This window comes from Myotis myotis, unplaced genomic scaffold (assembly GCF_014108235.1).
Source record: "Myotis myotis isolate mMyoMyo1 unplaced genomic scaffold, mMyoMyo1.p scaffold_m19_p_3, whole genome shotgun sequence".
NCBI lineage: Eukaryota > Metazoa > Chordata > Mammalia > Chiroptera > Vespertilionidae > Myotis > Myotis myotis.
In genome coordinates, this window is record NW_023416335.1 from 166,904,634 (window position 1) to 166,917,444 (window position 12,811).

The following is a 12,811-nucleotide window of genomic DNA, read 5'->3' on the forward strand; positions in this document are numbered from 1 at the left end:
TAAATTCAATAAAAAATAAATGGGAGAGTATCTGTAAAGTGCTTATTCTGTTACCCATCTCTCAGAAAGCACAAAGTAGACAGTTGTCATCATGGCATTCTTTTCCCCCATTTGAGACCATAGCACTTGGGATTAAGAGCTGAGCTACTTACTCTGAAAAGAAGTTTCGCCTACAAGTAGGCAAGAAGAAAAATGCAAATGGAAGTTACTTGTCGTAAACACTACTTCTTCCCTCCTTACCCCCAATTCTCCCCATAGTGACAGTTCTTCATTTCAGCCTCCAGGTTGACATGTGTACTCCAGTTACAGGTTGTCAACTAAAATCCAGATGGGGATGGAGATCCTTGTAAATTCGAGGCCTAAGAATGTCTAGTTGCAAAAGGTTATAGCATCATGGTGAAGACTAAGCATGGACTTTTTGAACTGAGACCTGAACAGGAATCACTTGCCCTTTCACCACTTAGTCTTAAGTGATATGGCCAATTTAGCCACTTAGAACTTGCTTTCTTGTTTATACAAAGAGGATAATATTTAATTGAGTGGTTACAAAGATTAAATGAGAGAATATTTATATCTGAAGTGCTTAGCTGGCAAAGAGTAGAAGTTCAATTCATCACTATTGAATCCAATTCAAAAAATGCCAGGTAACTGCAGTTTTTTTGGTGCACTGAAACTAGCAAGTAAGTTAAAACAATAATCAAAAGAGGCCCTAACCCAGTGGTTCTCAACCTTTCTAATGGCGCGACCCTTTAATACAGTTCCTCATGTTGTGATGACCCCCAATTTCATTGTTACAAATTGAACATAATTAAAGGATAGTGATTAATCACAAAAACAATATGTAATCATATATGTGTTTTCCGATGGACTTAGGTGACCCCTGTGAAAGGGTCGTTCGACCCCCAAAGGGGTCGTGAACCACAGGTTGAGAACCGCTGCCCTAACTGGTTTGGCTCAGTGGATAGAGCATGAGCCTGCGGACTGAAAGGTCCCAGGTTCGATTCTGGTCAAGGGCATGTACCTGGGTTGCGGGCACATCCCCAGTAGGAGGTGTGCAGGAGACAGCTGATTGATGTTTCTAACTCTCTATCCCTATCCCTTCCTCTCTGTAAAAAATCAATAAAGTATATTTTAAAAAAAGATAAGCTCTGCAAACCAACATTAGTGAATATACATTCTGTTTAATAAGGTAAACATTTCAACAGGCTTATGGACCTGTGACCATAGTTTACCTACTTTGCCTATTCAGACTTCTTAGTTTTTCATAAGAATTATGGTGCCAGTCAGGCAAGATGCACACTACTTAAAATGAGTAATTTTATACTAAATGAGCTGCTTCTAGGATGGAAAGGGGAGAGGGGGAGAATCAACTTTTTGATAACTTGTAGAATATTACTATGATGTGGGTCCTATTACCCCCCCCCTTTTTTTTTAACAAAGTGGGGAACAGGATAAGGACAAAAGTGGGTGAAGGAAGCAATAACTGTCAGATAGATTTTGATGGCAGGTCTGTCTGAGATAGGCTGCCCATCGTTTTACCCTCTTCTGTTGGCAATGACTGTTCAGTTTCTCAGGTTTATTCAAAAGCATTCCTCCTAAATGGGGTTCTCAGGAAGCCATTGTTGAGCTAAAGAAGATCATTTACTGCCATTCCACGGCAACAGGATTTTAGTTATGAGGGTTGGGAAATTTGGCTATCTTCTCGCTTTTCCGGTGGTGCTAAAAAAAAAAAAAAAGCATTAGCCACTCCATTTCACTGACTACTGCCTGCCCGCTTGAAGCACCCCCGGTGGATTAATTTATGATTCACCTTCCCTTTCCTGTTTTGATGGAACACGGAGACTGAACCATTCCTGTCAATAAAAAGCTCGAGTTTCCGCCCCGCAAATTCGCTCTATGATGACAGTCTAATTGGTGGCTGGCGCGCAGGTGGGATTTCCTGTCGCCATTTTAAGGAAACACAACTCCCCTGCAAGGAAGTGCCCAGTCAATGAAAAGGGGCTGAAACAAAGAGTAAGCAAAAGGAACCGGGCCCAGTTGTCCAGTCCCCTCCATCCTGCTCCCCCGCCCGCACCGCCCCACGGATGGAAAGCGCCCCTGCCCAGGCCCCTCCAGCGTGTCCAGCGGGGGGGCAGAGTCACGTGGGTGGCCAGGCTGGGGGCCCGCGCGCCCTTTCGCGCCCAGGCAGGTGCGCGCCGCAAGCTCAGCAAATCCTTCGGGTCTAGTCACGCCCAGTCCCCAAAGCGCCGCTTCCGAGGACAGATCTCCGCGGGGTGCCGAGGTCCGCGCTGCAGGTCCCGGAAGAGGGGAGGCCCCTCCCACTGCGGGTTAGAGACAAAGGCTTTCCCAAGGTGCCCCGCTGCCCCGACACTTGGGCCCCCTTCACGCCCACCTGGGCGGTCTCGGTGCGGTCCCCGGAGCCATTACACCGCTCCCGCGCCGTCCGCAGCTCCAGGCGCTGCGTGAGGACCAGCCACTCCCGCCGCTATCCTCCGCTCCGCGCCCTTCCCACAATGCCACTCCCCTCCCCCGGCCCCGTGGCTGGACTCTGGCGCACCCCAAAGTGCGCCCTCCCCTCCTCGCGCCCCCCGCCCCCCCCCCCCCCCACTTCCATACCCAAGGGTTCCAAGTCTCCAGCCACCGCCACAACCCGGTTCTGGACTCAATGCCGGGCTCCAGGAGGGCGTGGGGCAGGTGTCCAGGCTGCGCGCAGCCTCTGCTCCCACTGCGACCGTCGATGCGCCGGGCAAATGCGTACCCCGCACCCCCTCCCTCACCCCTCTCCCGATGTTCAGCCTCCGCCAGCCGCGATCGCTGCATCCCCAGCGAGCGGCGAGAGGGAGGCAGCAGGCTCGGGCACCAACAGAGACACCGTGTGACGGGCACTGCTCCGTGGTACTCAGCTTTGGTTAAAGAGCCGGCGCGCGGAAGGGGAGGGAACGGCGCGCTGGACGAGGAGGAATGGCTTAACTTTCCACGTTAAACCTTCACGAGCCATGGATGAGCGTGGGCGACGCGGCTCCCAGTAGGAGGATGACGGCGATTGGAGACCCTCAGCTCCCGAGCGTGTCGCAGTAAGTGCGAGGCTGGCGGGCAGTGTGTGTGTGTGTGTGTGTGTATGTGGGGGGGGGGGGGGGGGGGGGGAGGAGGGGGAGGCTCTGATGCAATCCGCCCCTAGAGGAGGAGAGCTAGGGGAGCGCGGGCTGAGGCAGCCACGCTGCTCTGTCTGAAGGTCGCCGGGAACCGCCGCCCTTCACCTTCCTCGGAAATCAGCCATACCCCGCCAAGGCTCCCCGCCCAGCGCTCGCAGACAGAGGCCACGTTCTCCCGGCCCAGGCAGCTAGACCTTGACACAAAGGACATCACACCGCCGGGGATAAGATCCGGAAGGGAGGACACCTTGACTTCTCACCCTGTAACACTTTTCCCTTTATTGCCCAAGGTAGGGTGACTTTCCTGGCTCGAGAGAGCCAAGGGCGCGGCAGCGGGAGGAAAGGGATGTTGGCGATGTGCGGGGAGGTGACATAGAAGCCCTCCGTGCGGGCCTGGAAGGCAGGGGTGCGCCGCTGTGCCGGATGCATTTGGTTTTTGCTTTGGGGAAAGGGAAAGCCCAGGTCTCCCGTTGTTCCTAATGCACGTGGCAGCGTGAGGAGGCACAGAGAGTCTTGATTTCACCTTCCCGTGGCGGTGGCTTACTTTTTGGTTCCGTTTTCATGGTGGGAGCGCGTGGCGCCCGACCTGGTTAAGTTGCACGAGGGTCAGGGACCGCGCAGGGCTGTGGGGAGAGCGCAGCCGATGCGAGGGCGCGACTGCATAGCCGAGGAGTGTTTGCATCCTGGGCATTGGGGCAATTTTCTGTGTCCGTAGGGCCCAGAGGAGAGTGTGTGATGCCCTGAGGGTGTGCGGGCGGCCGACTGGGTTTCCAGGACTGGCCTCGGAGCGCGAGTAAACCGGGTCACATTTGCCGCCCCTTGCTCTAGCTCTGCCCATCTCAGCAACCGAGAGGAGGAGGAGGATGCCGGGGGAGGTGACTAAAGGATGCTAGCAGTGGTCACTGTCCTTTCCCGCCCTGAAGAGGTTCTTTCCAAAATCGAGGAGGGAGGAGGAGAAAGGTGCTGGTCTGGGAACCAGGGTCGCTGGAGCTGGCGAACAAAAGGCCACCGCTTGCGCGTGGCCTGGGTTCGGACTGTCTCGCTTCCACTCCACCTCCTCGCCCCATCCCTAAACATGTTGCCACAAAAGGCCTTTAAACTGGCCGCGGTGCCGGGAGGAAAGCGCTCCACAGCCCTAGTGTGCGTCCCGGGGGGCCCCCCCGCCCCCCCATCCTCCTACCAGAGCGTCGGGCTCCTCTGCACCCACTGGGACCCCACACCATCCGGGGCTGCCTGGGCGCTGCTCCCCTGCGGAATCTCCCGCCCTTGGATTTGGGCAGAACTGTAGTCAGAGAAGGTGCAAGTGCATATGGCGGCAAAAGGAATTTCGCGGTAACAGCGTCCCGGCGTTTCCGGTGCCTTTTACAGGCTGCCTTGAGCTGGGGAGGGTGGTGCTACCGTTGAGAGCCCTTTGTGTCTCGCTCTGCAGCGCAGACCCAGTTTTTATCGCACCTATGGATTTGACATCTCTGCGGTGGGTTAATTTTTTTTTTTTTTTTTAATATAAGAGGGAGGAGAGACTAAATCTACGGTTTGCAGACTGCAGGGCCCTGCAAGGCTGTAATTTGTCACCTTGATGGAAGAAATTGTGCAGTAACTCGTGCTTGTTCTGACGTCAGAGAGACAACGGAAAGAAAACCTGAGCTAGGTGGCTGCCTGCCCTCATTGTTACTAAACATCTCACGCAGGGTTGGGACCCTTGAAATCAATGTGAAACGGTCGGTCCCGGCACTAATCCCTGTGAGCCCCCTGGATTTTGGTTCACCCCCAACCTCAGATGGTTTTGCTCTTCAGTCACTTCAGTTCTCAGTCTGTCCCTTAGGCATCGGGAAACCCACCTAGTTTGGCTGGAGGTCTTAACCTTGATGAGGGTTTATTCTCTTTTTAAAAAGCACACCACATATTCAATAAATACTTGGGGGTCGGGGAGGGGCTTATTTTGTGGCTGGCAGCAACTAACAAGACAGTTCCTGTGAGGCTTCTATTCTGGGGGGCAGGGAGGAGACAGGCAATATATGCATGTATAAACGGCTTTCAGATATTTGTAAGTGCACTGCACTGGAGAAGCAAAGCAGGGTCATGTGTGTGTGTGGGGGAGGGTGCTTGTGGTAGATGACCCTCCAGGAGCGCCTGTGTGAGAGGGTGACATTTGTCCTGAAACTCAGAGACCAGGCATCTCTCTCTATTGCTAGTCCTGTCTTTTCCTCACTCTGGATGGTACCTGAGGCCAAAACCAATCTACTCATCATTGTTCCTCTAATGTCCAGCAGAGTAGCTGCTTAATAAAATGCCCGTTGGATTGAGATCTTGGCCAATCTTCGTCTCATTCACCTCTTTATGCTAGTGTTGACCCCCCCTTCTTTTCTACATCTCATTATTTGTTCTCCTTCTTCTAGGTTGAAACCTTAGTCTTTTTCTAGTCTGCTTCTCGCGTTCTCTCTTACCCTCTCCTCACTTCTGAGCAGCTGCCAGGCCCTTGCAAATGCCCCTCAAACCTGTTTTCTCATCCCCAGTCCCAATGTCCAAGTTCAAGTCCTCTGTCACCTGACCTAGACTTGGCGATTCAAGTAGGGTGTTGAGATACAAGAATCATGAAACAGACATGGAGGTGCCCTGAAGAAACCAGGAAGTCCTTCCTCCGGGGAGGAAGATGCAAGCACAACACGTGGCTAAAAAGTAAAGTGGCTAATTGATGAGATATAACAGCTTTCTAGCTGGTCTTCTCCATGTCAAGCTCCCTTAATTCAATCTCGATACTTCCATGAGATCTGTATTTCTAAAACAATTTGCATTTTTTATAGGTAACTTTTTAAAATGTATATATATATATGTATATATATATAATTGATTTCAGAGAGGAAGGAAGAGATAGAAATATCAGTGGTGAGAGAGAATCATTGATTGACTGCTTCCTGCACGCCCCACACTGGGTGGGGATCGAGCCCACAACCCAAGCATGTACCCTGACCAGGAATCCAACTGTGACCTCCTGGTTCCTAGGTCCACGCTCAACCACTGAACCACACCAGCCAGGCTCAGTTTGCACTTCTTAATGACCTTGCTTCTAAAAATCTTCAGTGGGTTCCCATTGCCCACAATTAAAGTATAAAATCCTCAGCCAGGCCCTCAGGACCCTCCACAATCTGACTCCTCACCTCTCTCCATCTCTTTGTCCCAGTTCACCTTGTGCCCTCCCTGTCACTTTTCCGCCTCAATATCAGTGTTGATTCCAGACTGGAATGCCTACTGAAATTCTATATATTTGTGAAGGCCTAGCCCAATGCCAATTTTCTACCTCTTTGAATGTGTTCACTGATCACCTTTTAGCATTTTCATAAAGATTTGTTTACCCTCTACCATCTAAAGGTGATTTAAGGTGTATGGGAAGATGTGTGTAGGCGATATACAGAAACTATGACATTGTACATAAGGGACTTGAGCTTCCATGGATTTTAGTGTCCACAGGGGTTCTGGAACCAATCCGCCTAGGATGTCAAGGGATGACTTGTTCCAGGTCTTAACTTCCCAGCCTAGGGACTTTGGGTAAGTTGTTTAGCATCTCTAAACCTCAGGGTGCTTTTTTGGTTTGTTTGTTTGTTTAATGGGAATAATGATCATAACGATGATGATGGTGGCAGTAGTGGTACCCATCTTATTGAGTTATCCTGAAGATTTAATTAAGATAATGGATGTGAAGTGCTTGGCATAGTGTTAGCATTCCATCTATATTGAATTAAAAGGAACTTTGGGTTTCTCACCTATCCTAGGGAGTGGGGAAAGTTGACCAGTCAAGTTCCCCTTGCCTCTGATATTCTATGACTCTCTAATCATTTAAAAATGCTTTTCAGAAAATAATGTCTGAGGGGAACTACCTGAATCTTTTCAATCTGGGAGAATATGCATCTGTGAAGGGTGGTGTGGGGGTGGGGAAAGTATGTGTGTGGAAGTAAGAACATTCAAAATCACATCATAGATCTCAAAAAAAAAAAAAAACAACAACAAAAAAACCCCCACACCTTGAAACATTGACCCTAAACTGCGTCATTGTTATACTTACTTTTGAAATTTAAACACATTATATTAATTGGTTTTCTAGGGGCCACCTATGTGTCAGGAATTTTGTGATTAGGCATGCCCCATGGTTTGGGGAAACTGCAGGCACTGGGGTTGCAATCAAGGGACTCGGCCTCAAGTGAAGTTACCATGTGTCTTTGCCAATAATTAACTGGGTGCACTTGGGCAATTCGTTTTACATTTTTATGCCTCATTTATCATCTGTCTAAGGCTAATAATAGTATCGGAGCTGCCTAACTCAGAATTGTGAAGATAAAATGAGAATGGAATCTAGAAAATCCTTGAGCAAGTTAAAGGAACTATAATCATCTGAGGTTAAACACACTGCTAATGTTTATTTTTTTTATTATTATTTTTTAAAACATATTTTTTTGATTTTAGAGAGAAACATCAATGATGAGAATCATTGATTGGCTGCCTCCTGCACGCCCCCTACTGGGGTTCCAGCCAGCAACTCAGGCATGTGCCCTCGGCCAGAACCCAACCTGGTACCCTTTAGTCCATAGGCCGACGCTCTATCCATTGAGCCAAACCAGCTAGGGCATCACACTGCTAATGTTTAGAAGATGGGTTTAGATTAGTGACTCTCAACTCTGCCTTCACATTGGTCTTACCTGGGGTCTTTTTAAAGCTTTGAATGTCCAGACTCCATTTCCAGAGATTCAGATTTAGTTAGCCTGGGTAGAGCCAAGACATGAGAGTTAAAAAACAAACAAACACAAACTCAACAAACACCAGAGATAATTCTAGTATGCAGTGGTTTCGAATTAAAAGCAGAAAAAACAGAATCAGAAATTACATGAAGACCTCCATATGTCATTTGATAAAATCATAGTAATGTGAAATCATGATGGCTTTTCCCTTGACTCAACTAAACCAACCAGTTATTGACATCATGGAGCCACAGCCTCAGGTTACAATTTATAACCTGAATTTCCCCAATTTAGAAGCCTGTCCAGTGAGTGATACAGCCGCAGCGGCATAAAGATTTAATGTGTGGGATCTCAGTTTTCATCCCTTAGGAGTGACAAAGAAGATTGGGAAAGGACGAGACAATGGAAAGCAAAAGGAAAAGGATAGGCTAGGGCCCAAGGTATTGGGGTGGGGGGGGGCAGGGAAGGGAGGAGAAGAGGCTCTGAGTGGGAGAGTGACAGGACAGAGTACAGGGAAGAAGTTGTGTTTGCTTTATTCAACTGGTTTTGTTAAGGTTATAAACTGGTGGCTAAAGAACCAAGAGAAGCCTGTGAGTGTGTTTTGTGTGACCTACAGTTTCTTTTAAAATTGTGTGGCATTAGTTGTCAACATTTAAATATCATAATTTCATTTAAAATCTGGATCTCTTGCATTTCTTGAAAAAAGAAGAAAAACATCTGGCTTTTTCTTACTGAAATAGATGGGATACATATTCTCTCGTTGCTTATGTCCAATCTGCTTTGCTCACTTATTCTGCCTACCTGGGCCCTGGCTGCATTTGTTTTTAACCCTGAGTCTAAATCTATAGGTCTTAATGCACATTAGAATCCTCTGGAGAGCATTTGAAATATCCATGCTTGGATGGGATCCTAGGTCAATTAAATCAGAAACTGGTGTGTGTTGGAAGGGAGCTTATCACTATTATTATTTTAAATCTTTTATTTTTTAATTTTTATTGAATTTATTGGAATGACATTGGTTAACTAAATTATATAGGTTTCAAGTGTACAGTTTTATAATATATCATCTGTATATTGTATTGTGTTCACCACCCAAAGTCAAGTCTTCTTCTGTCACCGTTTATCCCCCTCTACTCTCTTCACCTGCCCTACCCCCTACCTCTAGTAAGCACCATACTGTTGTCTGTCTATGAGGTTTGTTGTTTTGTTTTGTTTTATTTTGCTTAATTTTTCACCCAGCCCTACAACCCCCCTCTCTTCTAACAGCTGTCAGTCTATTTTCTATATCTGTTTCTACTTTGTTTATTTTGTTCATTAAGTTCCACATATAAGTGAGATTATATGGTATTTGTTTTTCTCTGACTGGCTTAATTAACTTAGCATAATACCCACCAGGTTCATATGTGTTGTTGCAAAAGGTAAGATTTCCTTCTTTTTTTTTTTTTTTACTGTGGAGTGGTATTCCATTGTGTAAAGGTACCACAGCTTTTTTATCCACTCATCTACTGATGGGCACCTGGGCTGCTTCCAAATCTTGGCCATTTTAAACAACACTACAATGAGCATAGGGGTGCATGCTTTTGAATTAGTGTTTTGGGTTTCTTTGGATATATTCCCAGAAGTGGAATCACTGGGTCATAAGGCAGTTCCATTTTTAATTTTTGAGATAACTTCATACTGTTTTCCACAATGGCTGCATCAGTTTTTATTCCCACCAAAAGTGCACCTGGAGAGGGTTCCCTTTTCTCCACATCCTTGCCAACACCTGTTGTTTGTTCATCTATAATAATAAAAGTGTAATATGCAAATCAACCGAACAGCAGAACGACTGTCCGGACAACCACACTATGACACACACTGGCGCCAGGCCAGCCAAGGCGGGTGCAATGCAATTGGTCAGTGGGTGGGGTGGGAGGAGTGGAGGAGGGGCGCCCCATCGCCCCATGATCACCCCGCAGAGGGAGGTCCAGGCTACCCAGCTGGCGGCGCTGTGGCGGGTGTGCGGGGCGGCCAGCAATCGCCCCGCAGATGGAGGCCCAGGTCAGCCAAGTGATCGCACCCCACGCCTGTCACCCGCAGAGGGAGGTGACTGGTGGTGGGGGAGAGGGGGTAGTGCCACACAGATGGCAAGCAGTGGCAATGGTGGGGGCAGGGCCAGCTGCCAGCAGTCAGGAGAAGGAAAGCTCCAATAGGCCCTGATCACCGGCCAGGCCTAGGGACCCTAACTGAGGGGTCCCAGATTGCGAGAGGCCACAGGCCAGGTAGAGGGACACCCCGCCTCCCCCCCTCCCCCACCCCATGCACAGATTTTGTGCACCAGGCCTCTAGTTTATTGATAATAGCTATTCTGACAGGTGTGAGCTGATATCTCATTGTGGTTTTAACTTGCATTTTTCTGATGATTGGCGATGTTGAGCATCTTTTCATGTGTCTATTGGCCATCTGTATGTCCTCTTTGGAGAAGTTTCTATTCAAGTTCTTTGCCCATTTTAAAAATTAGTTTGTTTGTTTTTTGTGTTGAGTCGAATAAGTTCTTTATAAATTTTGGGTATTAACCCCTTACCAGATATAATAGCAGATATGTTCTCCTGTTCAGTGGGTTGTCTTTTCATTTTGTTGATGGTTGGTTTCCTTGCTGTGCAAAAGCTTTTTAGTTTGATGTAGTCCCATTTGTTTATTTTTTCAGTTTGTTTCCCTTGCCTGAGGAAACATACCAGAAAAAATGTTGCTATAAGAAATATCCAAGATTTTACTGCCCATGTTTTCTTCTAGGATTTTTATGGTTTTGAGTCTTACATTTAATTCTTTAATCCTTTTTGAGTTTAATCTTGTGTGCTATATAAGAAGGTGGTCTAGTTTCTTTTTTTTTTTTGCACCTATCTGTCCAATGCAATTTTCCAGTACCATTTATTTAATAGACGATCTTTACCCCATTGTATATTCTTGCCTTCTTTGTTGAATATTAATGACCATAAATATATGAGTTTATTTCTGGGCTGTCTAATCTGTTTCATTGATCTATGTGTATGTTTTTATGACAGTACCATGCTGTTTTGATTATTATGGCCTTGTAGTATAGTTCAATATCATTTGCATGATTACTCCAACTTTGCTTTTCTTTCTCAAGATTGTTGTGGCTATTCAGGATCTATTGTAGTTCCATATATGTTTTTGGAATATTTGTTCTAGTTCTGTTAAATACATCATTGATATCTTGATAGGGATTGGGTTGAATCTATAGATTGTTTTGGGTATTATGGACATTTTAATGATATCAGTTCTTCCTATTCATGAACATGGTATATGCTTCCATGTAGTTGTATCTATTTCAATTTATTTCTTTGGTGTTTTATAATTTTCCAAGTACAGGTCTTTTACATCCTTGGTTAAACTTATTCCAAGGTATTTTATTTTTTGATGCAGTTTTAAATGGGATTAGTTTCTAAGTTTCCCTTTCTAATAGTTCATATAGTTTCTTATAGTTCCCTTATTGGTGTACGTATAAAAATGCAACTGATTTCTGGATATTTATTTTGTATCCTACTACTTTACTGAATTTATCTATCAGTTCTAGTAGTGTTTTGGTGGAATCTTTAGTGTTCTCTCTATATAATATCATGTCATCTGCAAATAATGACAGTTTTGCTTCTTCCTGTTCAATTTGGTTGCCTTTCATTTCTTCTTCTTGTCTGATTGCTGTGGCTAGGACTTCCAGTACTTTGTTGAATAAGAGTGGTGAAAGTGGACATCTCTGTCTTGTTCCTGATCTTAAGGGACACACTTTTCATTTTTGCCCATTGAGTATGATGTTGCATGTGGGTTTGTCATATTTGCCTTTATTATGTTGAACTAGAGGCCCGATGCACAAATTTGTGCATCAGTGGAGTCCCTCAGCCTGACCTGTGGCCAAAACCAGCTCTCTGACATCCCCTGAGGGGTCCCAGACTGCGAGAGGGTGCAGGCCAGGCTGAGGGACCCCACTGGTGCGTGATCGGGGCCGGGGAGGAATGCGAGAGGTTGGCCAGCCAGAGGGGAACCGCGGGAGGGCTCCAGGGCATGTCCAGCCCATCTTGCTCAGTCCTGGTCAGCCAGACCCCAGCAGCAAGCTAACGTACTGTCAAGCGTCTGCCCCCTGGTGGTCAGTGCACATCATAGTGACTGGTCGGCTGTCTGCCCCCTGGTGGTCAGTGCACATCATAGCGACTGGTCGTGTGGTCGACTATCTGCCCCCTGGTGGTTAGTGCACGTCATAGCGAGTGGTTGAGTGACCTTAGCATATCATAACCATATTACACTTTGATTGGTTGAATGGCCGACCAGACGACCAGACACTTAGCATATTAGGCTTTTATTATATAGGATTATGTTCCCTCTATTCCCACTTTGCTGAGAGATTTTATCATAAATGGGTACTGAATTTTATCAAATGCTTTTTCTGCATCTATTGATATTATCATGTTGTTTTTATCCTTCATTTTGTTTATGTGGTGTGTGACATTTATTAATTTGCAGATATTGTACCAACTTTGCATCCTCAGAATAAATCTCACTTGATCATGGTGTATGATCTTCTTAGTGGATTGCTGGATCTGGTTTGCTAATATTTGTTGAGGATATTAGCATCAATGTCTATTAGGTATTGGCCTATAATTTCCTTTCTTTGTATTGTCCTTATCTGGTTTTGGAATTGAATAATGATGGCCTCATAAAATAAGCTTGGGAGTCTTCTCTCCTCTTGAATGTTTTGGAATAGTTTGAGAAGGATAGGTATTAGTTCTTATTTGACTGTTTTATAAAATTCATCCGTGAAGCCATTAGGTCCAGGACTTTTGTTTATTGGGTGTTTTTTTTTAATTATTATTATTTTTTTAATATATTTTTTATTGAACTTTTACAGAGAGGAAGGGAGAGAGATAGAGAGTTAGAAACATC

The 12,811-nt window shown here is 46.2% G+C and overlaps 1 protein-coding gene and 1 long non-coding RNA gene across 6 annotated transcripts in view; one reads left to right on the forward strand and one right to left on the reverse strand.

Moving 5' to 3' along the window:
- Nucleotides 1-1,101: 1,101 nt before the first annotated feature.
- LOC118650359 lies at nt 1,102-2,743 on the reverse strand. Its single transcript, XR_004966019.1, has 3 exons — nt 2,617-2,743; nt 1,811-2,321; nt 1,102-1,719 (listed from the first exon to the last, which is right to left on the reverse strand). It is a non-coding gene; the product is annotated as an uncharacterized LOC118650359 (long non-coding RNA).
- Nucleotides 2,744-2,940: 197 nt separating this feature from the next.
- The window catches only part of SLC38A1 (solute carrier family 38 member 1), a 74,979-nt gene continuing 65,108 nt past the window's right edge, over nt 2,941-12,811 (forward strand). For 3 of the 5 annotated variants that reach the window (XM_036298767.1, XM_036298769.1, XM_036298763.1), the window contains exon 1: nt 3,183-3,442. The gene's annotated coding sequence lies outside the window, so the exon portion shown is untranslated. Of the gene's footprint in view, nt 3,075-3,182; nt 3,443-12,811 lie in introns of those variants that run through there. The other 2 variants (XM_036298764.1, XM_036298766.1) reach the window with 2 other exon arrangements.